The 27,107-nt window shown below is 32.2% G+C and overlaps 1 pseudogene; it reads right to left on the bottom strand.

Moving 5' to 3' along the window:
- Positions 1–26,900, bottom strand: part of LOC134727354 (polypeptide N-acetylgalactosaminyltransferase 1-like) — a 69,785-nt pseudogene extending 42,885 nt beyond the window's left edge.
- Positions 26,901–27,107: the final 207 nt, after the last annotated feature.

Raw genomic sequence — 27,107 nt, 5'->3', positions numbered from 1 at the left:
TTATGAAATAAAGTCAAATACTAAGAATATGTATTGGTATATATAGGATTGGTTCTGGACTCGTTATATCTCATTCAAGTTTATACGAGGCCTCCGCCTCAATCACGTTGTTCCAAACCTTCGTATTATCTTGTCTCTGGACATGCGTAATCTCCATATATGTATTTAGTACATATTTCTTAAAACATTATATGAAATAAATGCATTAATAAATGCTATTATTGTATAACAAGGTATTTACAAATATGCCATTATTAAAGTCTGTGGAATTTGTTTCGGAATATATAATCTTCAAATTCATTACGTACAGACAATTTACATCCAAATTTATCATTCTTACAACCATTATCACAGGAAACTAACATTCGACATGGGTAACTATTATTCAGTTTCTAATAGCATCACACCTTTACTTCATACAAAATAATACGAAGCGCATCGAATTTGATTATCTGTAGGGACAGACCACCTGAACATTGTAACAAATGTATAGTATTGTTTATAACTATAACGATCTTCATTACTTCAAATCAAAATAGTTAGACCAACCCCAATAATGGGGCATTGAAAGTTACAATCTAAGTATTAACCAATGAAAATTAATATTTTTAGGAAAGCTTTTCTAAAAATTTAACATATAAAATTGCTATAAACACTTATTTCTTCACAAACCTCGATAACGAACTACAAATGCACAAATCTAAATTAAGTCTTGGTAAAAAGAAGATGAACAACAATTCTGAATCGGATACGGACATTGCTGACACAATTAATGAAGGCATTAAAGATGAAATACCGTGTGGGCAAATACCGAGTAACATCAAAATCATACCAATGAACTTTAACTTTGATCAGTTAGTAAATGAGAGCTGCAGCAGTGGTACCATAACGGATGGGATCAATATTGACAAATGTATTGACAATATGGACAGTGCATTAGCTAAAAGGCACCCAATACTGACCCTACTTAGGGACATTAGAAGGTTCGATAGGGACACCTTACCTGTTTACGCAAATATAAATAATGCGACATTCTCACCAAGATTCGGATCAGATGACGCAAGCACCTTCTTTAAATTGAAGGTGCAGGAGTTCAACAGTAATGTTAAATCTAATTTCCGGGAATTCCTTACGGAAGCAGTTAAAGAATATGCTGACAACCTGACAGCTGAAGTTGAAAAATACTGGCTAGAGACATCAGCGGCAATAACCAACGGATCAAGCGTTGTCCGTTTGAACGACAGAGTGAGGAGCCTAAAGGATAAATGGGCCGATAATTATAGACAAAGTGCAACCAAGGATCCAAAAGAACTGTCAGATCTTGACAAGATTAAGCAAGAACTTGAGGTACTTAAACAACAAACTGACAAAACTAAACCAGTAAGTGAAATGGACTTGATGAAAAAGGAAATTGATGACCTAAAGAATGTTCTGGGTAACAGATACGGTCGTGGGAACCGTGGAAGAGGCCGCAGAAATTTCCGTAATAATTATTACTAAGACAAGTACAATAATATTCTTACGTATTTCAGTGGAATTATGTGTTTACAGTGACAAAACAAAGTGTCTTTATAATACAAGATGGATATCAAATTTTATTCAACTATAAACGGATATATTTTATTTGATTATTAAAACAGGTCTGACTACTTTGAATATTGTAGTTTTATCTTATTGATTAGAATTAATTATCACATATATATATATATTCATTAGTTATTAAATCAAGGAAACTTTTGATTATTTTAGTTTAATTAGTTTGCTTTAATTGCTACTCATCAATTGACAGCTATTACTTAAAAGATCGCTTAAGAAATTATACTTATAATTGCTATCATTTTATTTCATATGGTTTTAGCAATGAGCATTATAATCGTACTATCTAGGTACAAATATTCTATAAATTATAGTTCGTTCGTATATGGATTATCTACAACATCTTCAAATAAAATCACATAACTTTACAGGTATCATACACACGTAGCAGGATTGTTATCAATAAATTATACACATGACTACGCAAGGGCAAACAGTGCAATTTCATCAACAACCCTTATCTTTACATGAATAGATTATATCTGTCTCATAATTACCTCTATTTATTTTTAGAATGATAATATTAATATCGTAATTTAATAGTATTGTGTAAAGCATTACTTATTTATATAAAGGAATTTAATTAGCATTATATTTTATCTTACTAGTTTAATAACAATTAAGTGTTAAATCATTATCTAATAAAATACACACATATGACCAGAGTTAGATGGCTCGATGACGTAGTAACTGATCTACACTAATTACGGAACAACCAATCAGATTGAGAATACAAATGACGAACTTTGTTGCTTGTTACGAGTGACGTGGGAACATTGGAATATCCAATCAGAATCTAAGTCTTAGACTAATGTATGCACGTGGTAATTCTTGGTGTATATTTGCAGTACACATTGATTGCCGCAGAAGTGAACGAACACTTCAACAGAGTTTACATATACAATGTATAATTTTTGAAATAGATTTAAACAAAATACAAATCAATTCATCTCTCAAATAGAGTAGAATTAATAAAATACATTTCATCTCTCAAATAGAGTTGAATTTCAAATATATTCATTTCATCTCTCAATTAGAGTTGGAATAATTATACAAACAAACAAAATAGTTTTGTCACAAAAAAATTTTTTTATACAAATAAATTACTATGAGTAATAGAAAAAGATCTCTCAGAAAAAGGGATAAGAAAAAACGATTAATAAAATACAAAAGTAAACTCCGTATACATAATAATAACAAAGGCCATCTTAAACGCACAAAAAACTTTCATGAAAATGTAAAAAAAGCTTTAAACTATATAGAAGTGTTTTCACGTGAGAATCTCACAAACTATGAAATATTAGTTCTTGCAAAGGGATTAAAATTTATTCCCAGTCCAGATGTAAAATACATTAAACAAAATCTCTTACGAGATTTTGACGAACTAGGTAGAAAAATGCGATGCAAATATCACTTTAGTGATAAAACTAATGCGGACACCAATCATCCTTTTAGAATCAAATCGGGATTTAAACCCTCTTTAGCAAACAACACAATAGAAAATTATCTATTTGCCACAAAGATGGAAATATGCAGACTTAAAATAAACAAAGTTAGAAATAATCTTTCTAAACATGAGAGAGCGGCACTCAAAACCTTACGTTCAAATAATAATATAATTATTAAGAAAGCTGACAAAAATTCATCTACTGTTGTTCTGGATAAAAATCTATATATTAAACAAACACTGAATTTCCTGAACAACAGTATATGCTATGAGCAAATTCATGAATTTAATACGAACAAAATATCCGAAACTATTCAAAAAATGATCAAACAACTACACAAGAAAGAATATATCGACGATATAACATATAAATACCTAGCCAATAATGCCAATATACGAGTGGGACGACTCTATATGTTGCCAAAAATTCACAAAATTAACCATGAAGATAGAGAAAAAATCAAAACTAACAAAGATTTCCTTAAAAATATAGATATTCCTGGGAGACCAATTGTATCATTATGCAATAGTCCAATTGAAAAAATTGGTCAATTTATAGACCACTTCCTAAAACCGGTAGTTAGCCAATTATGGACTTATACACAGGACACGACCTCATTTATCAACAAAATAGAACAAATAAGGGCACCGGATGACATAATTATGTGCACTTTTGATATTACTAGTATGTACAATTCCTTAACTCACGATGAAATACTGCAAGCAGTTGACAGAGCATGGTACAAAATATGTCGTAATAAACATGAAATACCTCTACCACCAAAAAAGGACTTCTTACGAATACTTCAATTCATTCTATGCAATAATGAATTTGAATTTAATAACTTGATATTCAGACAGACATGTGGAATCCCAATGGGAGCCCCAATGAGCCCATCCCTGGCTGATTTAAGAATGTTCGAGATTATAACGAATATTCTTGATATATTTCCTTTTAAAGATAACTTAGCACTGTTATCTATATACAGAGATGATGGATTCATTCTTTTTAATTCTAGTCAAGATAATCTTACTGAATTATTTAACATTGCTAATAATATACACCCGTTGATAAAATTTACGCATGAAATATCACAATCTAGCATTCAATTCCTTGACGTCACAATTTTTAAAGGAAACAGATTCCTTAATCATAATATATTAGACGTAAAACTATACCGTAAACCTACTGATAACTTTCAGTATCTTGAACGAACGTCAGCTCACCCATCATCGGTGTTCAATGGATTTATTACTGCGGAAATATTGCGTTTTATGAGATCATCAAATAACAAAAAAGATACACTAAAAGAAATTGAAACTTTTAAAACAAAACTTCTCCAAAGGGGATACTCGGAAAAAGATATCAACCCCATTATAACAAATGCACTTCATAAGGAAAGAAAAGATTGTCTAAGGTACAAGCTTAAAAACAAAAGAGCAATGCCTCCATTAGTTTTAGCCACCAAATTTAATCCTTCCTTCAATGGACTAAATAAAGCAATTAAAAAACATTGGCACCTAATTGAACAAAATGATAGCACAAAAACCATGTTTCCAAAACCTCCGATCATAGCATATAAAAGACACAAAAACTTGAAGGATCTACTTACATCCTCCAAGTTATAGGATAAACCAAGTTATAGGATAAATCACAACAAAAAAGACAATAGTTATATCAAATCATAAACTGATTTAATTTAGAATACAATACATCAATACAAAGTTACCAGGTGTCGTATCCCGGTATGCAGAATTTTTAAATTCTATGCGTATGGATGCTTTGAACTTTACTTTGAAACTGATTATTTTATTAGTTAGAGGCTTGGGATACCTGATGAGGAAAAGCCTTGGTAGTTAAACCTTAACCGAAACACCTTAAAAAACAACAAATATTTATGATAAAATATTGAATTGAACAAAATAGATTATGAAATAAAGTCAAATACTAAGAATATGTATTGGTATATATAGGATTGGTTCTGGACTCGTTATATCTCATTCAAGTTTATACGAGGCCTCCGCCTCAATCACGTTGTTCCAAACCTTCGTATTATCTTGTCTCTGGACATGCGTAATCTCCATATATGTATTTAGTACATATTTCTTAAAACATTATATGAAATAAATGCATTAATAAATGCTATTATTGTATAACAAGGTATTTACAAATATGCCATTATTAAAGTCTGTGGAATTTGTTTCGGAATATATAATCTTCAAATTCATTACGTACAGACAATTTACATCCAAATTTATCATTCTTACAACCATTATCACAGGAAACTAACATTCGACATGGGTAACTATTATTCAGTTTCTAATAGCATCACACCTTTACTTCATACAAAATAATACGAAGCGCATCGAATTTGATTATCTGTAGGGACAGACCACCTGAACATTGTAACAAATGTATAGTATTGTTTATAACTATAACGATCTTCATTACTTCAAATCAAAATAGTTAGACCAACCCCAATAATGGGGCATTGAAAGTTACAATCTAAGTATTAACCAATGAAAATTAATATTTTTAGGAAAGCTTTTCTAAAAATTTAACATATAAAATTGCTATAAACACTTATTTCTTCACAAACCTCGATAACGAACTACAAATGCACAAATCTAAATTAAGTCTTGGTAAAAAGAAGATGAACAACAATTCTGAATCGGATACGGACATTGCTGACACAATTAATGAAGGCATTAAAGATGAAATACCGTGTGGGCAAATACCGAGTAACATCAAAATCATACCAATGAACTTTAACTTTGATCAGTTAGTAAATGAGAGCTGCAGCAGTGGTACCATAACGGATGGGATCAATATTGACAAATGTATTGACAATATGGACAGTGCATTAGCTAAAAGGCACCCAATACTGACCCTACTTAGGGACATTAGAAGGTTCGATAGGGACACCTTACCTGTTTACGCAAATATAAATAATGCGACATTCTCACCAAGATTCGGATCAGATGACGCAAGCACCTTCTTTAAATTGAAGGTGCAGGAGTTCAACAGTAATGTTAAATCTAATTTCCGGGAATTCCTTACGGAAGCAGTTAAAGAATATGCTGACAACCTGACAGCTGAAGTTGAAAAATACTGGCTAGAGACATCAGCGGCAATAACCAACGGATCAAGCGTTGTCCGTTTGAACGACAGAGTGAGGAGCCTGAAGGATAAATGGGCCGATAATTATAGACAAAGTGCAACCAAGGATCCAAAAGAACTGTCAGATCTTGACAAGATTAAGCAAGAACTTGAGGTACTTAAACAACAAACTGACAAAACTAAACCAGTAAGTGAAATGGACTTGATGAAAAAGGAAATTGATGACCTAAAGAATGTTCTGGGTAACAGATACGGTCGTGGGAACCGTGGAAGAGGCCGCAGAAATTTCCGTAATAATTATTACTAAGACAAGTACAATAATATTCTTACGTATTTCAGTGGAATTATGTGTTTACAGTGACAAAACAAAGTGTCTTTATAATACAAGATGGATATCAAATTTTATTCAACTATAAACGGATATATTTTATTTGATTATTAAAACAGGTCTGACTACTTTGAATATTGTAGTTTTATCTTATTGATTAGAATTAATTATCACATATATATATATATTCATTAGTTATTAAATCAAGGAAACTTTTGATTATTTTAGTTTAATTAGTTTGCTTTAATTGCTACTCATCAATTGACAGCTATTACTTAAAAGATCGCTTAAGAAATTATACTTATAATTGCTATCATTTTATTTCATATGGTTTTAGCAATGAGCATTATAATCGTACTATCTAGGTACAAATATTCTATAAATTATAGTTCGTTCGTATATGGATTATCTACAACATCTTCAAATAAAATCACATAACTTTACAGGTATCATACACACGTAGCAGGATTGTTATCAATAAATTATACACATGACTACGCAAGGGCAAACAGTGCAATTTCATCAACAACCCTTATCTTTACATGAATAGATTATATCTGTCTCATAATTACCTCTATTTATTTTTAGAATGATAATATTAATATCGTAATTTAATAGTATTGTGTAAAGCATTACTTATTTATATAAAGGAATTTAATTAGCATTATATTTTATCTTACTAGTTTAATAACAATTAAGTGTTAAATCATTATCTAATAAAATACACACATATGACCAGAGTTAGATGGCTCGATGACGTAGTAACTGATCTACACTAATTACGGAACAACCAATCAGATTGAGAATACAAATGACGAACTTTGTTGCTTGTTACGAGTGACGTGGGAACATTGGAATATCCAATCAGAATCTAAGTCTTAGACTAATGTATGCACGTGGTAATTCTTGGTGTATATTTGCAGTACACATTGATTGCCGCAGAAGTGAACGAACACTTCAACAGAGTTTACATATACAATGTATAATTTTTGAAATAGATTTAAACAAAATACAAATCAATTCATCTCTCAAATAGAGTAGAATTAATAAAATACATTTCATCTCTCAAATAGAGTTGAATTTCAAATATATTCATTTCATCTCTCAATTAGAGTTGGAATAATTATACAAACAAACAAAATAGTTTTGTCACAAAAAAATTTTTTTATACAAATAAATTACTATGAGTAATAGAAAAAGATCTCTCAGAAAAAGGGATAAGAAAAAACGATTAATAAAATACAAAAGTAAACTCCGTATACATAATAATAACAAAGGCCATCTTAAACGCACAAAAAACTTTCATGAAAATGTAAAAAAAGCTTTAAACTATATAGAAGTGTTTTCACGTGAGAATCTCACAAACTATGAAATATTAGTTCTTGCAAAGGGATTAAAATTTATTCCCAGTCCAGATGTAAAATACATTAAACAAAATCTCTTACGAGATTTTGACGAACTAGGTAGAAAAATGCGATGCAAATATCACTTTAGTGATAAAACTAATGCGGACACCAATCATCCTTTTAGAATCAAATCGGGATTTAAACCCTCTTTAGCAAACAACACAATAGAAAATTATCTATTTGCCACAAAGATGGAAATATGCAGACTTAAAATAAACAAAGTTAGAAATAATCTTTCTAAACATGAGAGAGCGGCACTCAAAACCTTACGTTCAAATAATAATATAATTATTAAGAAAGCTGACAAAAATTCATCTACTGTTGTTCTGGATAAAAATCTATATATTAAACAAACACTGAATTTCCTGAACAACAGTATATGCTATGAGCAAATTCATGAATTTAATACGAACAAAATATCCGAAACTATTCAAAAAATGATCAAACAACTACACAAGAAAGAATATATCGACGATATAACATATAAATACCTAGCCAATAATGCCAATATACGAGTGGGACGACTCTATATGTTGCCAAAAATTCACAAAATTAACCATGAAGATAGAGAAAAAATCAAAACTAACAAAGATTTCCTTAAAAATATAGATATTCCTGGGAGACCAATTGTATCATTATGCAATAGTCCAATTGAAAAAATTGGTCAATTTATAGACCACTTCCTAAAACCGGTAGTTAGCCAATTATGGACTTATACACAGGACACGACCTCATTTATCAACAAAATAGAACAAATAAGGGCACCGGATGACATAATTATGTGCACTTTTGATATTACTAGTATGTACAATTCCTTAACTCACGATGAAATACTGCAAGCAGTTGACAGAGCATGGTACAAAATATGTCGTAATAAACATGAAATACCTCTACCACCAAAAAAGGACTTCTTACGAATACTTCAATTCATTCTATGCAATAATGAATTTGAATTTAATAACTTGATATTCAGACAGACATGTGGAATCCCAATGGGAGCCCCAATGAGCCCATCCCTGGCTGATTTAAGAATGTTCGAGATTATAACGAATATTCTTGATATATTTCCTTTTAAAGATAACTTAGCACTGTTATCTATATACAGAGATGATGGATTCATTCTTTTTAATTCTAGTCAAGATAATCTTACTGAATTATTTAACATTGCTAATAATATACACCCGTTGATAAAATTTACGCATGAAATATCACAATCTAGCATTCAATTCCTTGACGTCACAATTTTTAAAGGAAACAGATTCCTTAATCATAATATATTAGACGTAAAACTATACCGTAAACCTACTGATAACTTTCAGTATCTTGAACGAACGTCAGCTCACCCATCATCGGTGTTCAATGGATTTATTACTGCGGAAATATTGCGTTTTATGAGATCATCAAATAACAAAAAAGATACACTAAAAGAAATTGAAACTTTTAAAACAAAACTTCTCCAAAGGGGATACTCGGAAAAAGATATCAACCCCATTATAACAAATGCACTTCATAAGGAAAGAAAAGATTGTCTAAGGTACAAGCTTAAAAACAAAAGAGCAATGCCTCCATTAGTTTTAGCCACCAAATTTAATCCTTCCTTCAATGGACTAAATAAAGCAATTAAAAAACATTGGCACCTAATTGAACAAAATGATAGCACAAAAACCATGTTTCCAAAACCTCCGATCATAGCATATAAAAGACACAAAAACTTGAAGGATCTACTTACATCCTCCAAGTTATAGGATAAACCAAGTTATAGGATAAATCACAACAAAAAAGACAATAGTTATATCAAATCATAAACTGATTTAATTTAGAATACAATACATCAATACAAAGTTACCAGGTGTCGTATCCCGGTATGCAGAATTTTTAAATTCTATGCGTATGGATGCTTTGAACTTTACTTTGAAACTGATTATTTTATTAGTTAGAGGCTTGGGATACCTGATGAGGAAAAGCCTTGGTAGTTAAACCTTAACCGAAACACCTTAAAAAACAACAAATATTTATGATAAAATATTGAATTGAACAAAATAGATTATGAAATAAAGTCAAATACTAAGAATATGTATTGGTATATATAGGATTGGTTCTGGACTCGTTATATCTCATTCAAATATGTCATGCATTATGATAGAGTTTGTAAGAACTGTTATTGGTGATATATTGATGAAAACTGTTTTCTGTAGTGCATTTGCAGATCAATTGGCATATATTTAGTGCAACAAACACGAATAATACACATATTTGCTTATAGCATATGGAGTCAAAACGAGTTTTAATTTGAAGTAAATCTAGTTATATCACACATTAAATCTTTAAACTTGGAATTGAATCTGATTTCAATTTGCATTAAATGAAAGTTTATTGTCGTATTAAATTTACAACTCGATGTTTAATCAGAATTAAAACCACAGTAAACAGCTTTCTGTTTGGAATATCTTTGACTTTAATGTGTAGTAAATCATGTTATACAGGTATCTTCTACATTAAATTTGAAGTTGTATGTCTATTAAACTTCAATAAATTTGAAAAATACTGGACAGTAAATCAGGTGTCGATTCGAGAACTTACTGCATCCAGTAAACTATTTGTAAACTACTATTAAATATTGCGTTTACTTGACCAATAAACTACCAGGAAAATAATAAACTCGGAACTTACAACTAGTTTTCAAGTAGTTTAATGATTCCTTAAACTAATCATTTCATGCAGTGACTGTCATGGCAAAAATTAGAACATGGGGATAAAATGCAGTTTTTGGCATATACATGTATCTCTGACACTATAGCAAAACTTTATATAGCAAATATAATGTGCATTATGCTGCCGCAAAAATTTCGAATAAAAAGGTCCTCCTTTTCAATGCAAATAAATCATTTGACAAGAAAAGTGTTACTAAAACATACATATAAGTTAAAAAAAACAAACATAAAGGAACAATTAAAAACGAAAAGACAATGATATAATAGAAAAATCCTAAGCTCAGACTTTGTAAACACGAAAGGAAAACATTTTAAGAATTCATGACTTGGTACAGGCATTATGTAGAAAATAGTAAATGTCCTGAGACAACTAAAATAATAAAAAAATGATATAATACTACATGAAGCTAACTTATATTCGGTTACTACAGCTGTTCCTCTTTAAAGCCGATATCGAGAAAACTTTACATACATTACTCCTCTATCACGTGTGTGTGATGGAGTGAACATGCTTTGTGTTGCTTGACAAGAAACAATTAAGAAATGATAGACTATCATAATAAAGAAACCATGTTGTTTGTTGAAGTACTGCACTTAATCGGAAATATATGTGTGTGAGAGTGCAGTATTTAAGACTACAGATCATCGCGTTAGCAGGAAACAAAGACTACGGCATATCTATTTATGAAACACAATCAGTACATGCACAGCTTAAAACACAAAAAACACATAAACGTAATAAAAAAGTCGTCTTTAACTGATTTTTTACTACAGGAACATTACTTTACTTTACTTTAAAAAGATGAACTTGTCTACCGAAATATTAGAATTATATGAATATGCAAAAACTCCTAAAAAAGTTAAATACATGTATAGAACATATAAACGATACTGTGAAACTGTTAAAAAAGATTAAAATGAATGTATTGCAATTGAATGTATCATTTTTTTTTAAACCGAACCGTCAGATATTCATGCTTGCATATGTGTCTTTAATAAGGCTTATTATTTTTCCTGGTAAAATAATAAATAGGTGTCAGAGGAAAGACTTGTACTCGAGGGGTCATATTAAAATGTTCGGATTATTTTGTGGACTATTGAAATGTACCCGTACATTATCACGTAACCAAAATACAGCTCAGCTTCTCAGTTTAGTTGACTTTCAAATAAAATTTAGATAAACCTGAGAAAAAAAAATTTGTTTTAATATTTCATAAGTTTATAGCATTTATTCGTCAATTTTTTAACTTTATAAAGTCCGGAAAATTAGTACATACGAAAAAAAAACTTTAATGAAAAGTGAAACGTTTTAAAATAATTTTTTAAAGAAATTAGAAATTACAAGTATCCTTTTATATTTCAAAAATAGTTTGTTCAAATCGTAGTTCTCACTGCAAAACTCCAAGCATTGAACTATCATCTAGTTAGATATGAAAAACATAATACCAATTGGAATTAAAAGTGTCGCTGCTCGAAAATGAATCAAAATAAACTCATACAGTCCTACATTTATTGTGTTTTTGTATTATATAAACTTTTTCAACTGATTAACTTAGTTTTATTTTATCTTGCGCTGTAAGATCATTATCCCGTGTTTCACCCGTCGAATACTTTGTTTTTCTTTAGAAGCATTTATTAACAATAAAAAGTGTAATACGCTTGTGTTTTGTGTTGCCTTGTCAGTTTTACAGTTGGCGATTTATCTCTAAACTTTTATCTCAAACGATTATATATATAATAAAGAGGCAAGTGCAATTTGAGGGATCAATTTAACCTCTGTTTTTAACTTAAGTACTTAACATATCTCTGCAGATTGTAATGTATTTATAGCACATGCACGCATACGTCAATGTGTTATTTATATGTTGATACGGTAGGTATATTTGTAAATCTCTTTGATTTCGAGACCAATTTGTCAATGATTGTTATGGTACTTAATAATGTCATGCAGTTAATATATCGAAATGCCTTTTTTGATAGAAATGGTAATTTAATTGGTTGGTACATTTATTAAGATTTATGTTATTGAAATAGATACTTTTGTCAATGAATATGGAATAGGAATGAAGGGTTTAATTCATTGTTCTTTTGTTTAGTATAAGATACACCTTGATTTCGTTATATTTGAAAATAATATATCGAGGGCGTATTACCAAGTCTGTCATATATTTTGTTAACGATGCGAATAGAGACAATCGAATCAATGCATTATCATATCGTCTTTCATTGAAAAATTACTGACATGTAGACTTTTAAGAGTATGCCTAATATCGTTGCTTTTACAAAAAGAGAACATTGAATGTAAGTATCTATAACCATGTCATATAACAGGTATTTTTCATCAGTTTGATTATGATGTCAAATGACGTACTGATGTATAATAGCCCTAGGCGGATCCAGGGGGTCTGGGGGCCCTGAGGGGCCCGGTCTCCCCTTTTGTGGGGAAAATTTGGTTGATTATATAGGGAATCATTGAAGCATGACTGGAGCGCCCCCTCCCCCTTAGATCAGTCCGTCCCCCCCCCTTAGGAAAAGTTCTGGATCCGCCCGCCACTAATTACCCTGCCACGTGCTTGTCCTCTCTGTGATTTTGTTAAGTAAATTTCTTATTCGTATTCATTTGATGAGTTAATACAAAAATAAATAAGGATAATTAATGTTGTATGATTGAAAACGAGACCAACTATCAAACAGTGTTTAAATGTATTGGATGTAAGCAACTATAGGCAACCGTATAGTCTTTAATCATTAGAAAATCCTAAACCATATGGTCGCCTTTTAAAAAAAAATCAAACTGATTAAATATTCAGTTCGTTCATATTTTGTAATGTTACACCACTTTCCAGGTTAGGGGAGGGTTTGGACCCTTCAAGGTTATTTAACCCCGTCAAACTTTGTAAGTACATGGTTCAAGTTTATTTGTGTGTTATTTGGTATCTTATTACCACTATTTAAATCCATGTTTAATTTTGAAAACAATTCTACTTTTGGTTTTCTGTTTGTGGAAATGTCATATTATATACTGTATGTTCCATTGTATTTAAGAAAATAAAACAGTAAATAAAGTTCATTTGTCTCCCTTATTTTGGGAATCAGTTTAAAAATATAGTTATCTCCCATATGAAATTTACCGTGTTAGTCTAAGGGAGACAACTTTAATTTTCCTAAAAAATTACGGAATACCATAATATTATGGAGTTCGCTAAGTGCCCCGACTGTATAACACAAGTCCAAATTTTTTTATGAGCGATGAAGGGCTGACAAAACAAAAAAGGACCAAAAGTAAAGTACAACCCGGTCATGGAATCTGATCTATTCATAAGGGAGAAACATTCCTTGAATATCGCCCTGAACATTCATGAAATATTTGCCATTGAACGTTAAAACCCAACAATCAATCAATTAATTTATAATGATTTCGGAATTTTATAATATTCGGCAAATTTGAATAGAACAATACAGGTATTTTCATGCTTGGTTAGACAAGTGCACTACATTTTGTTTGTTTGGTTTTTTTTGGGGGGAGGGGTTGCGTTCATCAATCTTTTCTGTGTAATGGTTTGCTGTTTTCGTTTGTCTTTGAATTTTTGTGTCATTGTGTCATTGCAAAAGATTCGTATTTCTTTCTGAAGTGTTCTGATTGTTTAAAAAATTGTCTGCCATCTGGCCAATACTTACTGATCCCCAAGCAAAAACATTATCATCAAAGATGAATAATTCCGGCCAGATAGTTGTCAAAAACCAAGTAAAATTTTTACACTGTAATTTCTCCTTCAGCTTGAATCGTTCTGATAAATCCCCCGCGTCAATAGTCTAGCGATAAATAAAGAAATACTTAAGGTCAAGATACTGTAAACGGGCTGTGAATGCACAGATTTTGGCTCGTTTACAGAAATTCATGTATCAACATATTTTTTGTAAGAAAAATCCATATATGGACTTGAAATTGGAGATTTGATGATTTTCGACAAATTTAAGAACGTTTTACGCCGATTTTATGTGCTTTCTATACAAATGTTCACCAATTTTGAAAGAATTCAATTAGTTATATTTCAGAGAATAAAAACAAGAATTGCATATTGTTTTCGATTTTCAGTGACAGTTCAACGAGCCGACTTTGTATGCAAAGTTTTACCAAAATGTGCGGCAAAGCTCATTTACTATTCCTTGACCTTAAAGAATACAAAAAAATCAATAAAAATGGAAGAAAGAAGTTTCATAATAAACGCAACATTTCGTGTTTCACCGAGCAATGTTAAGTAAGGACTGATTTTACCTTAACAGAATGCAGTATGTCTAATTTCAACATTAGCCTCTTTTTTGTGTTGTAAAACACAATGTAATATCTTTGTATGTAGATAAGAGTAAATAAAATAATTCTAATGTGAATCGTTGATGTTTAGATCGTACATTGATTTTGTAAAAATTTTGTGGATCTGTAATTTTACCGTCAACTTATACGAATTATAGAAATATGTGTGCACGATAAGTTAACTATATAGCTGCAATAGTTTAAACTATATCATACCGCCATTTCTGGGTAACTATCATAAACAAATCGTCTGTGTTTCGGTTCCATCCACACTTCTACTGCCCGTTTATAATTGTAAACCTCGACATACCTTCTACCACCGGGAAAACTGTATGGCTGTGAACGTGGTATGTGTCCTATATGAGAGCAGGGAATGTGAATAAGACGTCCACCACACATCCAGACCTTAGTTAAAAACCAGAATGAAATTTAAAAAAAAGGTAAAGACAATAATTAGATTTAACAGATGTAAAAAAATATTGTTACAGTAATTGTATTTTAATATTGATCAGAATAAAAAGAAATGTATCTAATGCGTAAATGAGACGGCAATTCATCAACATGATACAACAAAAAATGCACGGGGGAATGGAACGCCACAGCAGCCTTATGATAAGAATAACCATGTCATTAAGGTTAGAGATATATCATGAAGAAAATGTTCTATACTATAAATACATTTGACTAAAATACTATGTCAATTCGCTATATCACTAAGATACATTTATATACTATAAAGACATTTGACTATAATACTCTGTCAATTCGTTATATCTCTAAGATACATTTACATACTATAAAGACATTTGACTATAATACTATTATAGGGTTGTAAAAGCGTTGACCGTGCGTACATTTTTAGAAATGTACTTCGGTCAACGCTTTTACACCCCAATAAATTTACAAAAGGAAGCATTCAATTCTTAAATAGGCGAGGATAATTGACGAACTTTTCCGGTGAAGGACATAACTCGAAAGTGGTCTATGATATCGGCATGAATTGTCATAATCATGGAAGTTATTGATATATGTGTGTCATAAAGATGATATGGTATACATTTTCATTATTCAAAATATATGAAAAGTGTGAGGTATTGGATATTTCAGCTTCTCGTCCATACCACAAAAGGAGTTAGTTCCCCCTTTCCCGCGGTGAGCATATAACGATGTATGTCGTCCAAAACTACTTTTAGTAAATATGGTCTAGATGTCACTCAGACAGCATAACAACTAATTTCTGTTCAATTGTTAAAATCATGTTGTCTTGTAAAGATTAAATAGTTCATGTATATATATACAATTTACATTAATAAGTACATACCCTCCAAGACATTTCCAGATTTTCACCACCCCATATATACATGTCTTCATCGTAAGTACCTATCTCACCAAAATAGTTACTGTCCACGGCATACGCAGCACCAACCATTACCGTACCACTGAAATATCAAAATCAGAAAACAATTGTAAATAAAGGATAATGGTTTTACTCCTGGTGTTTTAATAATGCGATAAACTAAGAATTGGAATTTAGGGGGAGGGGCGCAGGGACAGGAAGATTTATGACTCGTATGAACTGAAAATAAACAATTTTGTTCAAGACAATATGAAAAAGAACATGCTGCCTACAGCAACGCCGAAATTAATTGTGTACAGAATTGGGATAATGAAATAAGCCGTGCGAAATTATTAAGCCGGCCTGGAAAAAGAAAAAGAAAAAAATGAATGATCTGTCTGTTTTCAAAAAACATACAGTCGTCCCTTAACTTCATACCAAAGAATGTACTTTTGATGTATTTATATGGAATAACAACACTGGCACGATACCGCTGCAGGTTGGTTTGGCAATCATTTTGAGGGTCAATTTTGTCATATAGCTTTTCAACTGTTTCGGTTCTTATACATCCTTGGCTTTCTTATATTCAGCTTCGAGCGTTCATGATTAAGAGAAAATTCAGAAAGGCCCTATGAACGCATGAAAAATGTATAAAGTGTTATTTTCAATATTGTTTTCTATTTTAGATATAGTTCTAGTTTTATTCTAATAATACTTGTTATGTTTCTTATAATTGAATATTAACATACGGTCTTGCGTCTTCCTCTGTAGCTCCAATCTGATCTTTTCTGAAGAAAGTTTCAAAAAACCCAAGTTTCCATTCAAACCCATATCGAGGCAAATGACTCTCGTAGAAATAATATTCAAAGTTTTCTGCATTTACATAGTCAAGTACTGCCATAGCTATTGTTTTCTGTCCTTCTTAACCTCTGTAAGCAAGGGTTGTAACCTGAAAGTCAATCAATAAACTCAATAAACTTTTAAACACAAAATAAGCATTCGTCCTAACTGAAAATAAAACATTGACTATATGCATTCAGATTTAATAGATTATACATGTTGTGGGGGGGGGGGGGGGGTTGTTAACGTGTCATTATTTCATAATAATATTTCACTACCAGTAAATGTAACAATGCGTCCTTGGGTAGTTGAAGAGCCACTGAACTAGTACCCATGTACGTTGATATTGACTAAGTATTTTATTATTATTGAGGTATGGCAAGTAGAGGTGTACTTTAGACTCAAAAAAGGACAAGGGTTAAAAAATAATCAAATTTGTTCTATGTGTGTAATCACAAATTACCAATCATTCCAGTTTCGTACTGTATATATATTTTTTTCACAATAATGTTACTCATTCTTAAATCCTAGAATTATCTAAAACGAAGGATCTAGGACATATTTATAAACTAAGCAAACATTTCATTAAATACAAATAAATGACCAATACACTAAGGAAGCAACACTTTTATTTACATTTCTCCTCTTGAAAAATTACTGATTGGAGGTTTGTAGCTATGAATCTAAACTCTTTAACTGTACCCCCATTTCAAAGCATTACCCTTAACAGTACTTCGCACCATCTAATCTCACAGCGATAACTTAAACGATACTGAACACCAGCAAATATCATAGCGTTAACTTAAACGGTACTACACACCACCCAAGCTTACAGCGTTAACTTTAACGATACTTCACATCACCTACTTTCACACATCCTAACTTAAAGGGTACTACCCTAAATAAGTTTAAATCAATTTCATTGGCAGTTTTAAGTTGTTGCCTGCCGGGATACACAAAGAATGCTTTACTTCTGGGATTATAAGGCATGTGAATAACAGTAAAAAGACACGCTTTTTTCAACTACCTTTTTGCTTTGAAGGTAGTTGAGGGTCAGGCGATTTTAAAAGTTTCCATACCGATCGATGTTTGTACAAGTACGTCAAACCATGAGCCGACTTAGTTTATTACCACCATGTTTAATATTAGATTTCATGTAAATGTCTAGCGACAGACATGACTATCATTTTATCAATTATGGATTTTTGACGAGGTCTATACGTTAAATGTTGACCTGTTTATATTATGATGACTGAGGTCCATATATACAGTATTGACTGAGTGAAAGACCTTAATTTATATATTACATATGTAAATAGTGTAAGTTTGATATTATAAATTGACTAGATGTTACTATTTTTGGAAATGATATTGACTCCATGATACTATTTTAAGTATCACGGAGTCAATATCATTTCTAAAAATAGTAACGTCGAGTCAATATGTCAAAATAGTAAAAGAATACCAAATATATATCAGAAAAAAACGTGAGAAGTTGTAAAAACATGGTTCCTCAATGTAATAAACATAATAGTTATTGAAGAACTGGTCATTATCGTGATACATGGACTGCTGGAGGACAGTCCATATATCACGATAATGACCAGTTTTTCAATAACTATTATGTAAATATTGACTTCCGTGTGACTGTCTTTCATCGTTATAGTAAAGCTAGTAATATACCAGTCAATATTGACTTCCATGTGACTGTCTTTCACCTTTATAGTAAAACTAATAATATTGTGACGAAACTTATTCAGTTACCTTAATTGTGTTAAGGAGTTCTAAGTTTATCTATTAGGAAATCGGCAAATGTTTAAATCCTTTTACTTTCGTTTCTTAATGAAGTACGTTAATTACGGTTGTAATACGGACAACGATTTCCGAAGTTTTGGTTTTGGTACTGGTTCCGATCCTATCTAGTCGAAAAGTAAGTGCTTGATATTAAATTACTATAGGCGTTATTTTAAAACGTAAAAGTCATATGGAATATATTCATTTCTGTTTAGAGATCATATGCATTTTGGTTAAGAGATTATTCTAGTTTCTCGCAACGTTTATCAGTTCGATCGTCAGAGTTCCCAGAGTGCAGACTTAAGAATTATTTGACTAATCACCACATTTAGTTAAACATGTCAGGCAGAGGTGGATCGTTATGACCTCGAGTAGTGGGTCATGTTCACCTTCGTTGTAGACTGGAGATATCTTCACCATTGTACACTTATGTGCAGACCGAGTCACCTAAAATACAAAAGACACGGAAACGGTCACCAAAAACTAGATCAGACAGGAATAAACGCCGTCTAGAAGCTAACATAGCTAAGAAGTCCGCACCATCGACGTCCACACCAACGACAAGTTAGAATGGAGAACCCGCTCAACAAAATGTATAGAAAATGACCCCTATGTAGAGCTTACCAACAATACCGAAGAGAACGGAGAAAATACCGCTCAACATACAGAAACACCGTTAATCACAGTATCCAATGATGACAGAACACTATCCTGAAACCACACGAGGATTCCGCCTGTACAACAGGTGTCGAGGGTCAACTTTCAACAAGTCATGTAGGAATGGAAAAAACTGAACGAACTTCAAGATACAGGATAGGAAGATAATGCTCGACCCCCCACAATAGACCTTTCTGTTCGAGGTGAAAAAGGAAACCAGTTTTATCCTTGTTTATTTACATAAACTGTACCCCTATAAACTGATCGAAAAAGAAAAATGACCAACTTTATATAGCACCATCAAACGAAGTCATGACCAATTTCAAATTGAGAAAAGTAGATAAAATAAAGGCTATATGAGTGAAGACTTACTTCTGTATAAGAAGTAGCTTCCAAGGACCTTTGGTTAAACTTTTATAAGCAAGAGCCAATTGTACTATCTGAATAAGGTGGTGACATATTGTCCTGTGGTATATAATTAAGGTGACAACGTGATACTGTCCCTTTGGAACAGTGACATCATGGCCCTGAACAAGGACCAGGGGCGCACTGGAAACCAAATTTCAATATAACCTTTGAATCATAGAACTTAGGTACTGTAAGGCAAATAGGTTATAGTCATATATCAACTTTTGAAGTAAGGTTAAGTCACAGTTCCAATTTAGTGTCCCTTGTGTTGTACTCCATTGTATGATTAAGGGTTCCATTTTGTTACTTGTTGTTAGGCTTTTAAATCTGAGGTTGAATTAGTTCTGATACGTTACCATTTGTAAGGGTTAGCCAACGATACACAACAAATTCAGGGAAGTAACCCTGGTACGGATCTACTGGTACATACAGACTATCTGGCGTGTAGGACCCCCTGCACATTACAATATAGCAGTTTATATTGACCTTCATGTGACTGTTTAACACCGTTATAGTAAAGCTAGTAACATACCAATCTATATTGACTTCCATTTGACTGTCAAAGAACACAGCAACTTGTCCAGTTGAGGCTCGCCATCCATTAACTCGAGACGTACCTGCGCCTACACGTTTAGGATTACGTACAATCTTTATCATATCTTTGGGAAAATTGTCATTGATATACTCGTCTAGTGGCCTTTTCAGTTCAACTGCAATACATCATAATGTTAAATAGTTATTCCGCATGTCTATTAATCTAGAATAACAATAAAACAGCAAACAAACGTTATTCCGCATGTCTATTAATCTAGAATAACAATGAAACAGCAAACAAACGTTATTCCGCATGTCTATTAATCTAGAATAACAATGAAACAGCAAACACACGTTATTACGCATGTCTATTAATGTAGAATAACAATTAAACAGCAAACAACGGTAATTCCGCATATCTATTAATCTAGAATAACAATTAAACAGCAAACAAACGTTATTCCGCATGTCTATTAATCTAGAATAACAATGAAACAGCAAACAAACGTAATTCCGCATGTCTATTAATGTAGAATAACAATGAAACAGCAAACAAACGTTATTCTGCATGTCTATTAATCTAGAATAACAATGAAACAGCAAACAAACGTTATTCTGCATGTCTATTAATCTAGAATAACAATGAAACAGCAAACAAACGTTATTCAGCATGTCTATTAATGTAGAGTAACAATGAAACAGCAAACAAACGTTATTCCGCATGTCTATTAATCTATAATTACAATGAAACAGCAAACAAACTTTATTCCGCATGTCTATTAATGAAGAATAACAATGAAACAGCAAACAAACGTTATTCCGCATGTCTATTAATGTAGATTAACAATGGAACAGCAAACAAACGTTATTCAGCATGTCTATTAATGTAGAATAACAATGAAACAGCAAACAAACGTTATTCCGCATGTCTATTAATCTAGAATAACAATGAAACAGCAAACAAACGTTATTCCGCATGTCTATTGATGTAGAATAACAATGAAACAGCAAACAAACGTTATTCTGCATGTCTATTAATCTAGAATAACAATTAAACAGCAAACAAACGTTATTCAGCATGTCTATTAATGTAGAATAACAATTAAACAGCAAACAAACGTTATACAGCATGTCTATTAGTGTAGAATAACAATGAAACAGCAAACAAACGTTATTCCGCATGTCTATTAATCTAGAATTACAATGAAACAGCAAACAAACGTTATTCCGCATGTCTATTAATCTAGAATTACAATGAAACAGCAAACAAACGTTATTCCGCATGTCTATTAATGTAGAATAACAATGAAACAGCAACAAACGTTATTCCGCATGTCTATTAATGTAGAATAACAATCAAACAGCAAACAAACGTTATTCAGCATGTCTATTAATCTAGAATAACAATTAAACAGCAAACAAACGTTATTCAGCATGTCTATTAATGTAGAATAACAATGAAACAGCAAAAAAACGTTATTCTGCATGTCTATTAATCTAGAATTACAATGAAACAGCAAACAAACGTTATTCTGCATGTCTATTAAGCTAGAATAACAACGAAACAGCAAACAAACGTTATTCTGCATGTCTATTAATCTAGAATAACAATGAAACAGCAAACAAACGTTATTCCGCATGTCTATTAATGTAGAATAACAATGAAACAGCAAACACACGTTATTTCGCATGTCTATTAATGTAGAATAACAATGAAACAGCAAACAAACGTTATTCAGCATGTCTATTAATCTAGAATAACAATTAAACAGCAAACAAACGTTATTCCGCATGTCTTTTAATCTAGAATAACAATGAAACAGCAAACAAACGTTATTCTGCATGTCTATTAATTTAGAATTTCAATGAAACAGCAAACAAACGTTATTCCGCATGTCTATTAATCTAGAATAACAATGAAACAGCAAACAAACGTTATTCCGCATGTCTATTAATCTAGAATAACAATGAAACAGCAAACAATCGTTATTCTGCATGTCTATTAATCTAGAATAACAATGAAACAGCAAACAAACGTTATTCTGCATGTCTATTAATCTAGAATAACAATGAAACAGCAAACAAACGTTATTCTGCATGTCTATTAATCTAGAATAACAATGAAACAGCAAACAAACGCAATCCTCGGGTGAATCCGTTACTCTTCTATTTATATGACAGGAACGGAATCGGATTGAGTTGTGACGAATGCAAACAAATTACACAAAGAAAGGACTATGTGCAGATCAACATATTATATTGAATATTATATAAACCCAATCGAGACCCAGTCATAGCAAAGACCTCAATAATCCAATTGACACTTGTAACAATCCTTAATGATATTTGTCGATGTGTAACTTGCAAATTTGACTGTTGTTTTAACCAAAAGGTAACCTACCCATTTGACTATTGTCGTCAACTAATATAATTTCTTGAAGTAAATGTCTAGGAGTTCTGTTAATTATGCTGTATACAGTTCGAATTAAAACCGATGGCCATTCGTCATAAAATGGAATAATGACACTTGTTGTTGGGAGATCATGTGCGTAGGTCCGGTATTTGCACCTGAAAATATAGAAAATAAAATCTTAAATTTTTACAAATACTTCCAAAATAGTTTGAAAAACAAAAGAAATGGGGTATCAACCCATGACACAAAATCAGTACATGCACAACAACAACAATAAAACAAACAAACAAAACAAAACAAACAAACAAACAAACGAACGAAAAACCACACACATAAGCAAAGAAACAGCGCTTTTATTTCGATGGTGCAGATGGTTGTTACTGCTGATAAATGGGAAGTGATAATTCAAAAATGGAAATCATCAAGTTTGTCATAGATTCTAATTTGAAGACGTCCATATGTGTCAATATTAAAGATCAAAATATAAAGCAGACCTTCTAGTTTTTTTTATTATCCTTAATTTTACTGAAATATGCATTTTTGACCAATGACAGGACATCACCAATATATCTGAAAGTGAAAATTATAATACAAAAAATCAAGATGTTTATTTTGTCTTTTAAGAAGGTTTTGTATGACGTTCAGTTCACATGAGTACAAAAACAAGTTGGCCAGAAAGGTGCACAATTAGGACCAATTGGATTATCTACTGTTGATATATCAATCCATCAAACTCAACACAAAATTATGTAGTCGATCAAGTTGAAAAGTGAAAACTATCCATTTAGTTATAAAAACATGTGCATATCTTTTTTTAAATTGAGGTTCCTTATGACATTAACTGATACAATCGGTAAGTTGTATAAGAATATATCTGACCCTGTCAGGTTTTCTGCGGAATTGAAGAAGTTTGCCTGTCGAGGGTAAAAACCAGAAGCCTCATGAATCGCTCTATTGGTCACATATTGATACCATTTTTTGGCGGATTCGTGATTTGTGGCAATAAGACTGATTTTTTTACTTCACTTTTGTTTTAGATGCAGAACATGATTGATAAAGAAATACATTAATGATGATCTGAATGGGATGGAGGGGGGGGGGGGGGGGGCTTTCTATATTCTTAAAACTTTTCCCCGTTATTCTCTATTCTTTTATTTTGGGTCCATTTTTCTCTATTCCTTATAATTTTTGCCCTTTATTCTCTTTTCTGTAAATACCCATCCACATTTCCGTTCATTTAAACCCGCTGCATTTCTTTGCAGCTATCCTAAGTCAGGAACCTGATGTTCAGTGCTTGTCGTTTGTTGATGTGGTCCATGAGTGTTTCTCGTTTCTCGTTTTTTAACCGGCTTTTTGTGACAAAAATGTCGGTTATTGATTTGAGGATGCTCAGTGGGCGGGTGGGCGGCAATCAAATGTTGTCCGTGCATTAACTCATGAACCGTTTAACCAAAGCTTTTAAAATTTTAACATGTTATTACCGACAACTAAATGAAGGTCAAGTTCAAAAATGGCGATTTTGACTTTTACCGTTCAGGAGTAATGGTTCTTGAAATATTGAAAAATGGCTGTTCCAGTCGTGTCCGTGCATTTACGCATGAACTGTTCTACCAAAGCTTCCCAAATTTTAATATGTTGTTACTGATGACTAAATGGAGGTCAAGTTCAATAATGACGATTTTGACTTTTACCGTTCAGGAGTTATTGTTCTTGAAAGATCATTAAATGGTGTTTCCATTCACATTGTTGCATTTACTCACAAACGATTCAATCTAAGCTTTTCAAATTTTAATATGTTGATACTTATGACAAAATATAGGTCAAATTTGATATTGACGATTTTCGCTTTCACCAATCATCAGTTGTGGTTCTTGTGATATTGCCAGGACACAAATGAATGCTAATACATTCGGTTTGCTGTCGTTGTGACAGCCTCTTGTTATATAGATTATACTGTTGGTTTTTCCCGTTTGAATGGTTTTACACTAGTCATTTTAAAAGCAAATTTACAGATCTAACATTGTTGGGTTGATGTTAAGACGAGTTGTATATATATAGCGGGACGGCTGCAGTGCAGGCGATTTGGTGTCACGATATCACAGTAGCATGGGTTCGAATCCCGGCGAGGGAAAAACCAAAAATTTGCGAAAGCAAATTTACAGATCTAACATTGTTGGGTTGATGTTTAGACGAGTTGTATATACATTATGTACACAGCCATGTATCACCATCATTGATGGCGATCCGATGGATACATCTGTTGTAGGGTTGTCACTGACTCAGACGTACTTATGAATATGATTATTTTCTGTGACTGTATCTTACATTAATTTGTAGGATCATTTACTATAGATAATTTAGCTGATCTGTAACAATAACATCTTCATGCCTTATATATCATGTACTGTAGTACGCCGCTAGATTAAAACTGACGTGGAAAGGTAACACATGCCCACCGTCAGTGAGTCAGTGACAACCCTACAACAGATGTATCCATCGGATCGCAATATATATACAGACATACTTATGAATATAATTATTTTCTGTGACCGTATCTTACATTAATTTGTAGGATCCTTTACATGAAAATACGGATTGTTTGTGGTATTAAAATTTGCTGTTACAAAATATTAGAAATTATTTTAAATTAAGGAATGTATCTACCTCATGCAAAGCTCTGATTCCTTTCACTGATTTGGCTATACTGTTGGGACCTTTTGGATTATAGCTCTTCATCTTTTATATAAGCTTTGAATTTCAAATATTTTGGCCACGAGCATCACTGAAGAGACATGTATTGTCGAAATGCGCATCTGGTGCAAGAGAATTTGTACCGTTAATTTTATTACTATAGATAATTTAGCTGATCTGTAACATGTATTGTAGTACGCCGCTAGATTAACACTGACGTGGAAAGGTAACACATGGCCGCTAGATTATCACTGACGTGGAAAGGTAACACATGGCCAGCGAAAGCTCTTTTTTTGAGAGCCCAGGTGGTCGTGTGTACTAGCGGGACGGCTGCAGTGCAGGCGATTTGGTGTCACGATATCACAGTAGCATGGGTTCGAATCCCGGCGAGGGAAAAACCAAATATTTGCAAAAGCAAATTTACAGATCTAACATTGTTGAGTTGATGTTTAGACCAGTTGTATATAAACGAGTCTAAATTGAAAACTACGTTCAAACCTATGACTGCGTTAGTATAGCCATTCTTAAAATTTGAGGAATTTGTAAGATTGAAAGATTGTTCGAAAATTGCTTTTGAAATAATGTATCTTCATCTCCACCATGGCCTTGATATACATAATTAATACCATCATCTACTTTTTTTTAAAATTTATAATATGTGGATTACGCTATTTTTTAGATTTCCCTCATGATTATCAACAAATATAATAGGTAGGTACTGTTAAAGAGTCCATACAGGATGAAGATAGGAGATGGTGACAATCTATCAGCACGAGTCATTGGATTTAACGTCCCTAATCTGACATGACGTGGCTGCGAACGTGTATATCCAGCACAGCAAAACGGACGCAACACTTTGGAAAGGGTTTCACTAACGGCCAGAAAAAGAACAAAGAACAAGAAGGACCATATTTCTATTCACCAGTCACATTGGGGGATTTCCCTAATCAATTAAGTCTTACCTTGGAGGTCTTGAATCCGGAACGAGTCTATTCAAAGGAATCAAATCACTAGCTAGAATATTAATTCTGTATTTAGGTAACAACTCCTTTACTTTTTTCTTTTCTTCACCGACAAACGTAATCCCTCGCCCGTTTTCTCCGTTATTCATATGATCATTACTTCCATATTTATCTATTAGAATATTTCCCGTTTCAATATCCCTAGATTTCCTAAATTCTTCAGCAGATATTAGAACCTTTTTAATTTTTTCTTTATTTGAATTCTGATTCGAAGAATAATAGTTTTGAATAAACTCTGATTTCGTTATGGTACGTAAATCTTGCTCTCTCAAGTTCAATTCCATTTTGAAAAACAAAAATAAACATATTACAACTGTCAACGAAATTATACAAATTCCTACAGCCCGACCTTTTAATTTCATTTTAGAACTGTTTGCGAATCTTTAAATTGAAACTTTTAAAAGTAGTGTTTTGATAGTTATAATGAAACTTAATGTTAATCGTTTGTTATATTTGGCAAGCTGTCACTCGATGTATATCGGTACAAAAAT

Source organism: Mytilus trossulus, chromosome 8 (assembly GCF_036588685.1).
Source record: "Mytilus trossulus isolate FHL-02 chromosome 8, PNRI_Mtr1.1.1.hap1, whole genome shotgun sequence".
NCBI classification, from domain to species: Eukaryota; Metazoa; Mollusca; class Bivalvia; order Mytilida; family Mytilidae; genus Mytilus; species Mytilus trossulus.
This window is presented reverse-complemented; position numbering and strand designations above follow the sequence as displayed.